The 17968-nt window shown below is 39.5% G+C and overlaps 1 protein-coding gene across 1 annotated transcript in view; it reads left to right on the top strand.

The window, feature by feature from the left end:
- The window catches only part of LOC128691420 (ras guanine nucleotide exchange factor Y), a 112837-nt gene that overhangs the window by 20419 nt on the left and 74450 nt on the right, over positions 1 to 17968 (top strand). The window lies entirely within an intron of this gene.

Below are 17968 nucleotides of genomic sequence, written 5' to 3'. Positions count from 1 at the left end.
TTTTATATGGTGCACACATACCACATAGATGTATTCTCTCATATCTAGGCCCAGATGTACCACTCAGTTTATCAGAGTGAGCTGAGCTCATGACGTAGATCTACGGTTTGGACCCTGAACGTAAAGCCGTAGATCTACGGGACGGACCCTGAAAGGGTTAAATGTCAACGAAGAAAGGGAAGCGGTAATTTCATGCACTGGCCAGGGAGGTATACCATCTTTTAGGAGTGAAGAGGAGCAGGATGTGAGTGTGGGGGAGGTGCACGAGGCATTATGTAGAATGAAAAGGGGTAAAGCAGCAGGAATTGACGGGATCATGACAGAAATGTTAAAAGCGGAGGGGGGGGGGATAGTGTTGGAGTGGTTGGTATTTTTGTTTAATAAATGTATGAAAGAGGGGAAGATACCTAGTGATTGGCAGAGAGCATGTATAGTACCTTTATTATAAAGGGAAGGGGGACAAAAGAGATTGTAAAAATTATATAGGAATAAGTTTACTTAGTATACCAGGAAAAGTGTACAGTAGGGTTATAATTGAAAGAATTAGAGGTAAGACAGAATGTAGGATTGCGGATGAGCAAGGAGGTTTTAGAAAGTAGGGGATGTGTAGATCAAGTGTTTACATTGAAGTATATATGTGAACAGTATTTAGATAAAGGTAGGGAAGTTTTCATTGCATTTGTGGATTTAGAAAAGGCATATGACAGTGGATAGGGGAGCAATGTGGCAGATGTTGCAAGCATATGGAATAGGTGGTAAGTTACTAAAGGCGGTAAAGAGTTTTTATGAGGATAGTGAGGCTCAGGTTAGGGTGTGTAGAAGAGAGGGAGACTACTTTCCAGTAAAAGTAGGTCTTAGACAGGGATGTGTAATGTCACCATGGTTGTTTAATATATTCATAGATGGAGTTGTAAAAGAAGTAAATGCTAGGGTGTTCGGCAGAGGTGTGGGATTAAATTATGGGGAATCAAATACAAAATGGAAATTGACACAGTTGCTTTTTACTGATGATACTGTGCTTATGGGAGATTCTAAAGAAAAATTGCAAAGGTTAGTGGATGAGTTTGGGAATGTGTGTAAAGGTAGAAAGTTGAAAGTGAACATAGAAAAGTGTAAGATGATGAGGGTATCAAATGATTTAGATAAAGAAAAATTGGATATCAAATTGGGGAGGAGTGTGGAAGAAGTGAATGTTTTCAGATACAGGTCTCCCTTAACATTCACGTTTTCAGCTTTCGCGGGCTTCACACATTCGCGAATTCCCAACCGCCAAATTCCCAGCCACCAAATTCCCAGCCGCCAAATCATATTCAAGTTTCCCGCCACCTGCAAGTCCCTACTGCCCTCCCTCCGACCCCCACAACTGGCAGCCAGCCCTCCCACCACTCAGTGCGGTGAGTGTTTTGTTTGTTCATTATTTGCTATTAAACTACAGTATAAATAATGTAAACACATTCATGACTGCATATTGGAATGGCTATTTGGACAGGTATTGGATGGTGACATCATGTGTTTACTCTTGAACACAGCAAAGAATCAAACATTTCTGCTACTGCTAATAATAACAATAGTAATAATAATAATAATAATAATAATAATAATAATAATAATAATAATACGATATAATTGAAGAAAGAAATTGTACAAAAATACGAGGGAGTGGTTGACACATCGTCAGTGTGGCTTTGTTTATGCTGGAGTGAACATTAGTCTCCGTGCTCTTCCAAACATTTCACAATAATTCATTGTTTGGTGCTTGTAGATTGAGTGTGACTGGAGTGGTAGAGGTGATAGAGGCAGTGGTAGAGGCAGTGATAGAGGCAGTGGTAGAGGCAGCGATAGAGGCAGTGATAGAGGCAGTGGTAGAGGCAGTGGTAGAGGCAGTGATAGAGGCAGTGGTAGAGGCAATGATAGAGGCAGTGGTAGAGGCAGTGGTAGAGGCAGTGGAAGAGGCAGTGGTAGAGGCAGTGGTAGAGGCAGTGGTAGAGGCAGTGGTAGAGGCAGTGATAGAGGCAGTGGTAGAGGCAGCGATAGAGGCAGTGATATTCACTAACATATATGTTATAAATAATAATAGTACATTATGAATAACATTTATTATTATTATTATAAATGTTATTAATATTAACATGTACTATTATTATTTATAACATATGTATATGTTAGTAAATACCACTGCCTCACCCACTGCCTCTATCACTGCCTCTATCACTGCCTCTACCACTGCCTCAACCGCTGAATTATTGTGAAATGTTTGGAAGAGCACGGAGACTAATGTCCACTCCAGCATAAACAAAGCCACACTGACGATGTGTCAACCACTCCCTCGTATTTTTGTACAATTTCCTTCTTCAATTATATCGTATTATTATTATTATTATTATTATTATTATTATTATTATTATTATTATTATTGTTATTATTAGCAGTAGCAGAAATGTTTGATTCTTTGCTGTGTTCAAGAGTAAACACATGATGTCACTGTCCAATACCTGTTCAAATAGCCATTCCAATATGCAGTCATGAATGTGTTTACATTATTTATACTGTAGTTTAATAGCAAATAATGAACAAACAAAACACTCACCACACTGAGTGGTGGGAGGGTTGGCTGCCAGTTGCGGGGGTCGGAGGGAGGGTAGTAGGGACTCGCATTGGTTGAGGAAGTGGTGGAGGCAGTGGTGGAGTCTGTGGTATTTAATAACATACATGTTATTAAAGCATAACATGTATATATTTAGTACAACTTACGACGTTTTCATGTATTTTATGATTGTTCATGGCTCAACAAGTTAAGCAGTATTGTATTATATTTCCCTACAATATATTGGGGCACCAAACATTCACGGTTTTTCAACATTCGCGAGGCTCTTGATCCCCTAACCCTCGCGAATGTTGAGGGACACCTGTACTTGGGAGTTGACGTGTCGGCGGATGGATTTACGAAGGATGAGGTTAATCATAGAATTGATGAGGGGAAAAAAGGTGAGTGGTGCATTGAGGTATATGTATAGACAAAAAACGTTATCTATGGAGGCAAAGAAGGGAATGTATGAAAGTATAGTAGTACCAACACTCTTATATGGGTGTGAAGCTTGGGTTGTGAATGCAGCAGCGAGGAGGCAGTTGGAAGCAATGGAGATGTCCTGTCTAAGGGCAGTGTGTGGTGTAAATATTATGCAGAAAATTTGGAGTGGAAATTAGGAGGTGTGGAGTTAAGAAAAGTATTAGTCAGAGGGCTGAAGAGGGGTTGTTGAGGTGGTTTGGTCATTTAGAGAGAATGGATCAAAGTAGAATGACATGGAGAGTGTATAAATCTGTAGGGGAAGGAAGGTGGGGTAGGGGTCGTCCTCGAAAAGGTTGGAAGGAAGGGGTAAGGGAGGTTTTGTGGGGGGGGGGCTTGGACTTCCAGCAGGCATTCATGAGCGTGTTCGATAGGAGTGAATGGAGACAAATGGTATTTGGGACCTGACGATCTGTTGGAGTGTGAGCAGGGCAATATTTAGTGAAGAGATTCAGGGAAACCGGTTATTTTTGTATAGCCGGACTTGAATCCTGGAAATGGGAAGTACAATGCCTGCACTCTAAAGGAGGGGTTTGGGATATTAGCAGTTTGGAGGGATATGTTGTGTATCTTTATACGTATATGCTTCTAAACTGTTGTTCTAAGCACCTCTGCAAAAGCAGTGATTATGTGTGAGTGAGGTTAAAGTGTTGAATGATGAAAGTATTTTCTTTTTGGGTCACCCTGCCTCGGTGGGAGACAGCCCACTTGTTAAAAAAAAAAAAGTTATAGGAATAAAACATGAGCCATAAAAAGTAATTAGGAAAAAAATAGAAAAAATAAATGCAGAAAGTGTTAAAACATAACTTTCATCATGTGGCAATATTCATGTTGCCATAAATCACTTACCACTGTCATTTTCAAACTTTCTTATCTCAATACTTAATAACCAGAGTTGACTTGTTCTTGTTTTATTAGTCAGGAAATCAATGAGAAATTTTTGGTAAGGTAAAATATATTTGTAATTTTTTCAAAATTGTTGGTACTGAGGGCACATTTATTTTAGACCCTTCAGCAGTTTAAGGGTTAAGGAACTAAATGAGATAACATTATATCGAGTGAATACCATATAGGTGAATTTTCCATTGCTTCATTTTCTTTGGTACTCTCCTCCTGAAAGGTCATTATGGCTAGTCTGCTAACAGTCCTGTTTGCATGGAATTTAGTCTTTGATCTTACCATCATTCATCCTTTGCAGAGGATTACTGATGTTTCTCTTAACTCGCTCTATGGCATTAATTGCATACTGTATATATAATCTCAGGCTTCCTCTCCCATTTCACTGCTTCTGTACGTCTCACCTTTAACCCCCTCCCCTTCCCCCATTTCTTTAACCCTTTGGCTGTGTTTCGGACATATACATACTCAATAATTCTAGCGGCTTCAAATCAAGCAGGAGAAAGCTGGTAGGCCCACATGTGAGAGAATGGGTCTGTGTGGTCAGTGTGCACCATATAAAAAAATCCTGCAGCACGCAGTGCATAATGAGAAAAAAAAACTCCGACTATTTTTTTGGATTAAGACGCTGACTTTGAGGTGTATTTTCGTATAGTATTTATAGCTGTATTCTCGTTTTCATGGTCTCGCATGATAAAATGGAACTCGTGTTACAGAAATAGAGATGATTTTGATTAGTTTCACAATGAAAACTACCTTGAAATTGAGCTCCAAGTAGCGGAAATGTTCGATTTTTACCAATGTTCAAGAGTAAGCAAATCACACAGCACGTCCAATACACGTCGGCTGGGGAGTCTAATATTCTTTCACTAGTGCACTGATATTATTTATATCATTTTTACGATAATGCAGTAGTCTGCATAACAGTAAATCTTCTATTTTTTTTATGAATAAAAAATAAAAATAGAAAGCAATAGTAATATAAGAGGGGTCTAGAGACGTGACTAATGAACAGAGGATATGTTATTTTAGTGCCAAGAATGTCTACGTTGTTTATTCTGAACTCTATTTTGAAGTTGGAATCTTTTTTAATTTGCGTGAAATTGGCCAAATCGCCAAATTCTGACAACTTTATTGGGTAGTTCAAATCGGTAAATGGGCGGTTTCTTGTACTCACTTGATAGAAAAAAATGGAGTTCTTAAGAAATAGCTGTGAGTTTGGTCAAGTAGAACAACAGAATTGGCCAAAAATAGGGCTCAGTCAGTAAAATCACCGATGGGTATATGTCGCCGAGACCGCTAACTTCGCGGGAGCGTAATTCCATGAGCTTTCGACCAAATTTCGTACTTTTGGTATCACTACCATCGGGAAAAGATTCTATCATTTCATAAGAAAATTTTTTTTTTTTTTTTCAGAAAATTTTTCGACATAGAATGACAGTTTCAGAAAGGGGCTTGCGACAGTCAAAGGGTTAAGTTCATGTCATAGTTTACTTCAACATCATGAATTTTAAATTTGTTTACATTACATAAGGCTTGTATTAACCCTTTGAGGGTCGACAGGCCCTCTCCGAAACTCGTTCTCAGGGTCGGCCAAATTTAAAAAAAAAAAAAAATTATTTTCTCTTATGAAAAGATAGAGAATCTTTTCCCGATCATAACGACACCAAAAGTTTGAAATTTGATTGAAAACTTACGGAATTATGCTCTCGCAAAGTTAGCGGTCTCGGCGATGTTTACGGATCGGCGATTTTGCCCACTTTGAGCCCCATTTTCGGCCAATTTCACTGTACTAGTCGACAAAAAACATGAATATTTCGCTAGAACTCCATTTTTTCTATCGAATGGGTGCAAGAAACCACCCATTTATAAATTCAACTATCCAGTACAGTGGTCAGAATTTAGCAATTTTGCCAATTTCACACAAATTTCAAAAGATGCCAATTTCGGAATAGGGTCCAGAATAAACAAGAAAGACATTCCTGGCACTAAAATGACATTTCCTCTAGTCATTAGTCACGTCTCAAGGCCCCTCTTATATTCGTTTGCTTTCCACTTTGAATTTTTATTCTCACAAAAAATATAAGATTTACTGTTATGCAGACTACTGCATTAGTGTAAAAAATGGTATAAATATTATTGGTGCACTTGTGAAAGAATATTAGACTCACCAGTTGACGTGTATTGCACGCTTGGCACGATTTGTTTACTTTTGAAGTTTGGTAAAGATCGAACATTTCTGCTACTTTGAGCTCAATTTCAAGGCACCTTTCATTGTAAAACCAGTCAAAATCATGTCAATTTCAGTAATATGTCTTCCATTCTATAAAATGAGACCAAGAAAACTAGAATACAACAATAAATACCATACGAAAATACACTGCAAAGTCGCTGATTTATTAAAAAAAATGGTCAAAGTTTTTTTTTTCTCATTATGCACTGTTTGCTGCAGGATTTTTTTTAGACTGTGCACACTGACCACATAGACCCATTCTTTCATATAAAGGCCTACCAGCTTTCTCCCACTAGATTTGAGGCCGCTAGAATTTATGAGTACTAGTACGTCAAAAACCCCTACGCGTAAGACGTACTAGTACGACGAAAACCCTCAAAGGGTTAATAATTGCATAGAACCTAGACACTTAGTGCATCTTGCATATTATGCACCATGGAAAACAGCTCTGGTGATAACTGACCTCCATGTGATATAGAAAACCTGTATCGTATAGAGGTAGTGTCTGCATATTTCATAAATTACTAGGAACAGTTTAGGATGGTTTAATCAGTGTTTTTTATGGTTTCAAATTACCATCAGAAGTCACCATTTGCTATCACTAAATTTGTTTTAATATCTTTAACTGCATCAGTCATGAAACGTCTATTTTTTAATTATATAGTATATTATATAGACTTCAAGATGTACATGTTTATAGAGGGGCCACAGATATATCAGATCACTTTTTAGTTGTAGCTACAGTGAGAGTAAAAGGTAGATGGGATACAAGGAAAATGGAAGCAGCAAGTAAGAGAGAGCTGAAGGTTTATAAACTAAAGGAGGAGGCAGTTAGGGTAAGATATAAACAACTATTGGAGGCTAGATGGGCTAGTGAGAGTATAGACAGTGAGGTTGAAGATGTATGGGGTAGGTTTAAGAATGTAGTGTTAATGTTCAGCAGAAGTTTGTGGTTACAGGAAAATGGGTGCGGGAGGGAAGTAGAGCAATTAGTGGAATGATGTAAAGAGTGAAGTAAGAGAGAGAAAGTTAGCATATGAGAGGTTTTTACAAAGTAGAAATGATGCAAGGAGGGGGGAGTATATGGAGAGAAAGAGAGGTTAAGAGTGGTGAAGCAATGTAAAAAGTGAGCAAATGAGAGAGTGGGTGAGATGTTATCAACAATTTTTTTTGAAATAAGAAAAAATTTTGGAGTGAGATTAATAAGTTGAGGAAGCCTAGGGAACAAATGGAATTGATAGTTAAAATTAGGAGAGGAGAGTTGTTAAATGGAGAGTTAGAGGTATTTGGAAGATGGAGGGAATATTTTGAGGAACTGTTAAATGTTGAAGATAGGGAAGCTGTGATTTTGTGTATAGGGCAAGGAGGAATAACATCTTGTAGGAGTGAGGAAGAGCCAGTTGTGAGTGTGGGAAGTTCATGAGGCTGTGGGTGAAATGAAAGGGGGTATGGCAGCTGGGATTAATGGGATAAAGACAGAAATGTTGAAAGCAGGTGGGGATATAGTTTTGGAGTGGTTGGTGCTTTTTTGTAATGAATGTATGGAAGAGGGTAAGATACCTAAGGATTGGCAGAGAGCATGCATAGTTCCTTTGTATAAAGGCAAAAGGGATAAAATAGTGTAGAAATTATAGGGGAATAAGTCTGTTGAGTATACTGGGTGAAGTGTATGGTAGGGTTATTATTGAAAGAATTAAGAGTAAGACGGAGAGTAGGTTAGCAGATGGAAAAGGAGGCTTTAGGAAGGGTATGGGGTGTATAGACCAAGTGTTTACAGTGAAACATATAGGCAAAAGTATTTAGAGAAGGGTAAAGAGGTTTTTGTGGCATTTATGGATTTGGAAAAGGTGTATGACAGGGTGGATAGGGCAACAATGTGGCAGATGTTGCAGATGTATGGAATAGGAGGTAGGTTATTGAAAGTAGTGAAGAGTTTTTATGAGGATAGTGAGGCTTAGGTTAGAGTATGTAGGAGAGATGGAGATTATTTCAGTCACAAGACTCACAGAGGGAAAATTCCTAGGTATCCACCTTGACAGTAGCCTTAAGTTCCGGACACACATACAGCAAATCACCAAGAAAATCTCCAAGACTGTAGGCATACTATCAAAGATAAGGTACAGTGGAGCCCCGGTTCCCGATATTAATCCGTTCCTGAGAGCTCATCGTAAACCAAAAATATCGGAAAGCGAATAAATTTTCCCCATAAGAAATAATGGAAATCAAATTAATCCGTGCAAGACACCCAAAAGTATGAAAAAAAAACTTTTACCACATGAAATATTAAGTTTAATGCAATAGAATAATTACAATAACAACAATAACAATGGATTAATAACAATAGAATATAATTGACACTTACCTTTAATGAAAATCTGGTGATGATTGATGGGATGGGAGGAGGAGTGTGTTGAACCTATTGCATAGAAGGGGAATCCTCCTCCAGTAGCACTGGAGGTATCAAGTCTTTTTCTGGGGTTACTTCCCTTCTTCTTTTAATGCCACTAGGACCAGCTTGAGTCACTGGACTTCTGTCGCACAACATATCTGTCCATAGAGACCTGTACCTCCCGTTCCTTTGACTTTCCTAAAGTGGTTCACAACAGTGTCATTGTATAGGTTGCCAACACGGCTTGTAGTAGCTGTCTGAGGGTGATTTTCATCAAAAAAGCTTTTCACTTCAAGCCACTTTGCACACATTTCCCTAATCTTTGAAGTAGGCAACTGCTTCACTTTCTCTATCCCCTCCTCCGAAGCAGTTTCCTCAGGTCTGGCCTCTTGCTGTTGAAGATGATCTAGCAGTTCATCAGTGGTTAGTTCGTCATTGTCCTCCTCCACCAACTCTTCTACATCCTCCCCACTAACCTCCAACCCCAAGGACTTCCCCAATGCTGCTTTCGTACTTTGCAATTACCTCTTTCTTCATTTCAATAGTCAGTAGCACCCTTGGTCTGGAAGGGTTGGCACTAGAAGCTTTCTTGGGGTCCATGGTGACTTATTTTGCAGAAACAAGCATGAAAAACAGTGATAATAGGGATAATATGGAATGTACCAAATGTATCCTTTGATGCGCGCACACTGGCTGGCTTGTAAACACTGGTACACACGGGGGAGTTCAGGCCACAATTGGACACATCTCGTACGAATCGTATCGCATACCGGGTTTTGTATCAGGAAGCAAGGCAAAATTTTTTCGATCAAATGCATCGGCAACCGAATTTATCGGATACCGGTAACATCGGGAACCGGGGATCCACTGTACTACGTTCCACAATCAGCTCTCCTGGCACTGTACCATTCACTCATATACCCCTATCTTACGTATGGAATTTGTGCATGGTGATCAACAACATCCAATCACCTAAAACACCTAATAACCCAGCAAAAGGCAGCAATAATAATGATAACAAATTCCCACTCCTGCCGGCATACTCCACCAATTTTCAAAAGTCTGAATCTGCTTACCATTAAGAACATCCATACTTATTCATGTGCCTACTACATACACAGAAACTTACATGCAAATATAAACCCTCCACTCAAACTTTTCCTCACCAACCTAAACAGGACACATGACCACAACACAAGACACAGATCTCTTTTTGATATACCTCGTGTCCATATCACACTATGTAAAAACTCTATGCACATAAAGGGCCCAAAAATATGGAATTCATTAACAGAAGATATTAAAGTATCCCAGTTTGAAAATCAATTTAAGACTCTTCTCAAAAGCCACTTAATCACCCTAGACTAAATGCTAAATACTCGGTATACATTTACTCACCTATGTACTCCCACATCATAACTGAAACAATCACATTGAACCTTTTATCCATTGTTGACATGAATATAATCGAATCATTGTTTTTCACAAAAGCAATTTAGAATATAAATACCTATATCTTTGTATTATACAAATTTGGATTCATTTATAATTAATATTCTACTGTACAGCTATGAAGTAATTACTTCCCTACTGTACAACTATGATATACTACTCTTTAGTATTAAGTAGAATGTAAGCCAATAATGTTAAGTTGGCATAATGCCAAGGCATAATAGAGGCTATCTTTGTATTGTAACCCACTATTGTATATACACAATCTCAATATACTGTTTGCAAAGACATTAAATAAATAAATAAATGTAGGCTGGTAGACAGCAACCACCCAGGGAGGTACTACCGTCCAGCCAAGTGACTGTGAAACAGAAACCTGTAACTGTTTTGCATGATGGTAGGATTGCTGGTGTCTTTTTTTTTTTGTCTTATAAACACGCTGGATAACAGGTATATCTTGCTACTTCTACTTACACTTAGGTCACACTACACAGGCATGCACATGCATAAATATATATTTAGGGTTTTTCTTCTTTTTCTTAATAACTCTTGTTCTTGTTTTCTTTTCTCTCTGTTGTCCATGGGGAAGTGGAAAAGAATCTTTCCCCCGTAAGCCATGCGTGTCGTATGAGGCGACTGGAATGCCGGGAGCAATGAGCTAGTAACCTCTTCTCCTGTACACATTTACTAAAAAATGAGAAGAAAAACTTTATAAAACTGGGGTGCTTGAATGTGCATGGATGTAGTGAGATAAGAAAGAGATGATTGCTGTTGTTATGAATGAAAAGAAGTTGGATGTCTTGGCCCTAAGCAAAACAAAGCTGAAGGGAGTAGGCGAGTTTCAGTGGGGGGAAATAAATGCGATTAAGTCAGGAGTATCTGAGAGAGTTAGAGCTAAGGAAGGGGTAGCAATAATGTTGAAGGACCAGTTATGGAAGGAGAAGGAATGTAAATGTGTAAATTCAAGCATTATGTGGATTAAAATAAGGGTCGGATGTGAAAAGTGGGTCATAATAAGCATGTATGCACTTGGAGAAGAGAGGAGTGTAGAGGATAGAGAGAGATTTTGGGAGATGTTAAGCAAATGTATAGGAACCTTTGAATCAAGTGAGAGTGATTGTGGTAGGGGACCTAAATGCTAAAGTAGGAGAAACATTTAGATAGGTGTGGTAGGCAAGTTTAGGGTGCCAGGTATAAATAATAATGGGAGCCCTTTGATTGAACTGTGTATAGAAAGGGGTTTAGTATGGGTAATATGTATTTTATAAAAAAAGAGGATAAATAAGTATACAAGATATGATGTAGGGCATAATGACAGTAGTTTGTTGGACTGTGTATTGGTAGATAAAGGACTGTTGAGTAGACTTCAGGATGTACATGTTTATAGATGGGCCACAGATATATCAGATCACTTTCTAGTTCTTGCTACAGTGAGGGTAAAAGGTAGATGGGATACAAGAAAAGTAGAAGCAGCAAGAAAGAAAGAGGTGAAGGTGTATAAACTGAAAGAGGAGGCAGTTAGGGTAAGATATAAATAACTATTGGAGGATAGATGGGCTAGTGAGAGTATAGGCAATGGGGTCGAAGATGTATGGGGTAGGTTTAAGAATGCAGTGTTAGTGTTCAGCAAAAGTTTGTGGTTACAGGAAAGTAGGTGCGGGAGGGAAGAAGAGCGATTGGTGGTATGATGATGTAAAGAGTGGTAAAGGAGAAAAAGTTAGCATATGAGAGATTTTACAAAGTAGAAGTGATGCAAGGAGGGAAGAGTATATGGAGAAAAAGAGAGGTTAAGAGTGGTGAAACAATGTAAAAAGAGAGCAAATGAGAGAGTGGGTGAGATGTTATCAGCAAATTTTGTTGAAAATAAGAAAAAGTTTTGGAGTGAGATTAATAAGTTGAGGAAACCTAGGGAACAAATGGATTTGACAGTTAAAAATAGGAGAGTAGAGTTATTAAATGGAGAGTTAGAGGTATCGGGAAGATGGAGGGAATATTTTGAGGAATTGTTAAATGTTGATGAAGATAGGGAAGCTGTGATTTCGTGTATAGGGCAAGGAGGAATAACATCTTGTACGAGTGAGGAAGAGTCAGTTGTGAGTGTGGGGGAAGTTTGTGAGGCATTGGGTAGAATGAAAGGGGGGTAAGGCAGCTGGGATTGATGGGATAAAGATAGAAATGTTAAAAGCAGGTGGGGATATAGTTTTGGAGTGGTTGGTGCTATCATTTAATAAATGTATGGAAGAGGGTAAGGTACCTAGGGATTGACAGAGAGCATGCATAGTTTTTTGTATAAAGGCAAAGGGGATAAGAGTGCAAAAATTATAGGGAAATAAATCTGTTGAGTATACCTGGTAAAGTGTATGGTAGTTATTATCGAAAGAATTAAGAGTAAGATGGAGAGTAGGATAGCAGATGAACAAGGAGGGTTTAGGAAAGGTAGGGGGTGTGTAGACCAAGTGTTGGTAGTGAAACATACAGTGGACCCCCGGTTAACGATATTTTTTCACTCCAGAAGTATGTTCAGGTGCCAGTACTGACCGAATTTGTTCCCATAAGGAATATTGTGAAGTAGATTAGTCCATTTCAGACCCCCAAACATACACGTACAAATGCACTTACATAAATACACGTACATAATTGGTCGCATTCGGAGGTGATCGTTATGCGGGGGTCCACTGTATAGGTGAACAGTATTTAGATAAGGGTAAAGAGGTTTTTGTGGCATTTATGGATTTGGAAAAGTCATATGACAGGGTGGATAGGGGGGCAATGTGGCAGATGTTGCAGGTGTATGGTATAGGAGGTAGGTTACTAAAAGCAGTGAAGAATTTTTACGAGGATAGTGAGGCTCAGGTTAGAGTATGTAGGAGAGAGGGAGATTATTTCCCAGTAAAAGTAGGCCATGGACAAGGATGTGTGATGTCACCGTGGTTGTTCAGTATATTTATAGATGGGGGTTGTAAGATATGTGAATGCGAGGGTCTTGGCAAGAGGTGTAGAGTTAAAAGATAAAGAATCAAACACAAAGTGGGAGTTGTCACAGTTGCTCTTTGCTGATGACACTGTGCTTTTTGGGAGATTCTGAAGAGAAATTGCAGAGGTTGGTGGATGAATTTGGTAGGATATGTAAGAGAAGAAAATTAAAAGTAAATATAGGAAAACGTAAGGTTGAGGATAAAACGATTAGGTGGCAGAGGATTGGATATCAAATTGGAGGGAGAGACTATGGAGGAGGTGAATGTATTCAGATATTTAGGAGTGAACATGTCAGCAGATGAGTCTGTGAAGGATGAGGTGAATCATAGAATTGATGAAGGGAAAAGGGTGAGTGGTGCACTTAAGAGTCTGTGGAGACAAAGAACTTTTTCTGTGGAAGCAAAGAGGGGAATATATGAGAGTATAGTTGTACCAACACTCTTGTATGGGTGTGAAGCATGGGTGATGAATGTTGCAATGAAGAGAAGGCTGGAGGCAATGGAGATGTCATGTCTGAGGGCAATGTGTGGTGTGAATATAATGCAGAGAATTTGTAGTTTGGAAATTAGAAGGTGTGGGATTACCAAAGGAGGGGTTGTTGAGGTGGTTCGGATATGTAGAGAGAAAGGAACAAAACAGAATGACTTTGAGAGTGTATAAACCTGTAGTGGAGGGAAGGCTGGGTAAGGGTCGGCCTAGAAAGGGTTGGAGGGAGGGGGTAAAGAACGTTTTGTGTGCGAGGGGCTTGGACTTCCAACAAGCGTGCATGAGTGTATTTGATAGGAGTGAATGGAAACAAATGGTTTTTAATACTTGATGTGCTGTTGAAGTGTGAGCAAAGTATCATTTATGAAGGGATTCAGGGAAACCGGCAGGATGGACTTGAGTCTTGGAGACAGGAAGTACATTGTCTACACTCTGAAGGAGAGGTGTTAATGTTGCAGTTTTATAACTGTAGTGTAAAGCACCCCTCTGGCAAGACAGTGATGGAGTGAATGATGAAATTTTTTCGTTTTTGGGCCACCCTGCCTTTATGGGAATCAGCCGATGTGTTAATAAAAAAAATAATAATAAAATGTAGGCCTTAGACAAGGCTATGTGATGTCACCATAGTTGTTCAATATATTTATAGATGGGGTTGTAAGAGAAGTGAATGCTTGGGTGTTTGCAAGAGGTGTTGGGTTAAAAGATTATCTAACACAAAGTGGGAGTTGTCACAGTTGCTCTTTGCTGATGACACTGCTTTTGGGAGATTCTGAATAGATGTTGCAGAGGTTGGTGGATGAGTTTGGTAGAGTATGTAAAAGAAGAAAATTGAATATAGGGAAGAGTAAGGTGATGAGGATAATAAAAAAAAAAAAATTAGGTAAAGAAAGTTTCGATATCGGATTGGTGGGGGAGAGTATAGTGGAGATGAATGCGTTCAGATATTTAGGAGTGGACATGTCAGCAGATGGGTCTGTGAAAGATAAGGTGAATCATAATTGACAAGGGGAGAAAGGTGATTGGTGCACTGAAGAGTCTGTGGAGACAGTTCTTTCTGACCTCAAGAATGTTTCAATGTATTTCGATAATATTTACATCATGACTCATATCTAGGAAGATCATCTTACTACAATGTCGCTTGTTTTAAAAGGACTAAGAGCTCATGGCCTTACAATCAAACCACAGAAGTGTTTTCTTGGCCATTTCAAGAAAGAACTTTGTCCATGGAAGCAAAGAGGGGAATGCATGAAAGTACACTGTATAGTTATACCAACGCTCTTATGTGAGTGTGAAGGATGGGTGGTGAGTGTTGCAGCAAGGAGAAAGCTGGAGGCAGTGGAAATGTCTGAGGGCAATGTGTGGTGTGAATATAATGCAGAGAATTCGTAGTTTGTAAATTAGGAGGAGGTACGGGATTACCAAACTATTATCCAGAGGGCTGAGGAGGGGTTGTTGCTGTATTTCGGACATGCAGAGAGGTTGGAATGACTTTGATAGTATAAATCTGTAGTGGAGGGAAGGCGGGGTAGGGGTCAGCCTAGGAAATGTTGGAGGGAGGGGGTAAAGGAGGTTTTATGTGCGAGGGGCTTGAACTTCCAGCATGCATGCATGAGCATGTTAGATAGGAGCGAATGGAGACAAATAGTTTTTAGGACTTGACATAGTGTTGGAGTGTGAGCAGGGTAATATTTATGAAGGGATTCAGGGAAACTGGCAGGCAGGACTTGAGTCTTGGAGATGGGAAGTACAGTGCCTGCACTCTGAAGGAGGTATGCTAATGTTGCAGTTTTATAACTGTAGTGTAAGCACACCTATGGTAAGACAGTGATGGAGTGAATGATGGTGAAAGTTTTTCTTTTTTTGGCCGCTCTGCCTTGGTGGGAAACTGCCGATGTGTTAATAAAACAAAAAAATAAAAATTACAGTGGAACCTCGGCTTAGGAATTTAATCTGTTCCATGACCATGTTTGTATTCTGATTTGTTCGGATGCTGAGTCAATTTTCCTCTTTTAAATTAATTGAAATGCCATTAATCCATTCCGGCAGAATTCCTGCTTTCAGGAGGCACGACAAAAATACTTTAATATGATGCTAATATCAACTCTACATCTTATTTATCTATCACAATTCATCTGATATGACCTAATAAACAATAAATATAGAAACACACTAGAATGAATAAAATATGTCATTACATATGTGGCTAGTGGTGATGGCAGTGGAGATGGCAGTGGAGGAGTGGTCGCAGGCATTCTCGCTCCTGCTATAAATATGTCTTGCCATGCTTCCCCTTCAGAGGTGTTATTATAAGAGAAAATGGAGTTTTTGAGACTGCATTAGATCACTACTTTCATAAGGAAAACATAATGTAGAAATAAACTGGTGTACATACACCATTTATCTTGGAGAAGAAATACTGGCAAAGGTTGATGGTGGAAAAGATAGGCCGAGCGGCATATGCTGTCAGGAGTTCATTTCGTTTCATCCTTTTTCTATCGCTTAATCGCTGAACTTAATTGCTACACATTTAATGCTACACTAAATTGCTACTCTTAATGCTACACTAAATTGCTACTCTTAATGCTACACTTTACACGAAACATAAGGAAAACATGAGAATTCCTTCCACTGTGAGGTAAGCTCCGTTACACGTGCACTGGTGAGCATTGTTTTATTATACGTATTATTATGATTATTATTATTAGTAGTACGTACATAATATAATTATTATTATTATTATTAATTTAGGTAACTGGAGCACAGATCCAATTCCCTAGATCAAGAACCCCTCACCAAGAAACCTCCCTTGAGGGGGAAGTTTGCATCCTGAAATTTCGTTCGTATCCAGAAGCAAATCCCGGGCAGGGCGAGACATATGGGCAAGTCTCCTTACACCCGTTGCCTCTGTTCACCTAGCAGTAAATAGGTACCTGGGTGTTAGTCAACTGTTGTGGGTCGCATCCTGGGGGGATGGTCAATGCTACGATACCTGAGAGACCCGAACTCCCTCAACTGACCTAATTGCTCTCACTCAGTGAGTGAGAACCAGTGAAGTAAACTGAGAAATCAGTACCAATGTAACAGTGCCGCAAGGCACACCAGACATCCAGAAGCAAAAAATCAACCGAGCAACTGTTTGTATCCTGAAAAATTAGCATGGTGGGGCATTCGTAAACCGAAGTTCCACTGTAGTATTATACTTCAGCAACAATATTTTTAACACATCATAATGACATGATTGCAAAGAAACCATACCACGGGTGGGGTTAGAACCCGCAATTAGAAAGTCATAAAACTCCAGACCGACGTGTTAGCCACTGGGCCAGCTTGCTGTATTTTATGGCTCTCTGATTGTGGGTTCTAACCCAACCTGTGGTATGGTTTGTTTGCAATAGTGTCATTAAGATTTCGTGAGTCATAAATGTCGCACGTCCTCCACTCAGTCGGAAAATTCGCAACACTCGTACTGTTACACTACTGTTCTTCAAGATTTGTTTTTTACTTTGCGGTAATTTCACAACAGAAAGATAGTTCACTGTATAATAATTCTTCTACGAATTGTTAAGATTGTCACTGAGGAACAGAAACGCGCGGATCACTAGTGCTCTTTGTTATTCCGGCATTAAGCATGTTTCTCCTGGCAGGTTTTAAAGAAATGGGACCGCCCTGCAGTGGCTTTGCCCTGGGCGCCCCTCCTTACAAAGAATTTGCTGAATTCAGCATTATTACTCTTCCTTGCTGAACACTGCAGCAGTATGCAATACAAAATAGCAGATTTCTTGATCTCTAGACTTGTCCAGTGTTTTACGATAGCCTCAGCTTGGAAATAAAGTGATGCAGGGTTTTCTTATAAATGTTCTTGCTATGGTAAGTCACTTTCTGCACTTCCTTATCACTCAGTTGCAATGAACACAGTAGTGCAAAAGTAGGCTACATGACCCAACTTTGGTAAAGGCTATTACTTCATCTGCTTCCATTTACTGTTCATGCGGAAGCAACACCATTTGCTCCCTCTGAGAGGGCTGGGTCCCTCGGGGGCTGTAAGAGGCTGAAGGGGCTGATACCCCCCCCCTTTCTGGAGAAATTTTCTCCACAGTACTTCCCATCTCCAGCACTAAAGTCTGGCCTGTTAGTTTCCCTGAATCCCTTCATAAATGTTACTTTGTTCACACTCCAACAGCACTTCAAGTCCTAAAAACCATTTGTCTCCATTCGCTCCTATCTAACACGCTCATGCATGCTTGCTGAAAGTTCAAGCCCCTTGTACACACAGCCTCCTATACCCCTTCCTTCCAACTTTTCCTAGGCTGACCTCTACCCTGCCTTCCCTCCACTACAGATTTTATACACTCTCGAAGTCATTCTATTTCCTTCCAATCTCTCTACATGTCCGAACCACCTCAACAATCCCTCCTCAGCCCTCTGGATAATAGTTTTGGTAATCCCACACCACCTCCTAATTTCCAATTCT

Source organism: Cherax quadricarinatus, chromosome 36, assembly GCF_038502225.1.
Source record: "Cherax quadricarinatus isolate ZL_2023a chromosome 36, ASM3850222v1, whole genome shotgun sequence".
Taxonomy (NCBI): domain Eukaryota; kingdom Metazoa; phylum Arthropoda; class Malacostraca; order Decapoda; family Parastacidae; genus Cherax; species Cherax quadricarinatus.
This window is presented reverse-complemented; position numbering and strand designations above follow the sequence as displayed.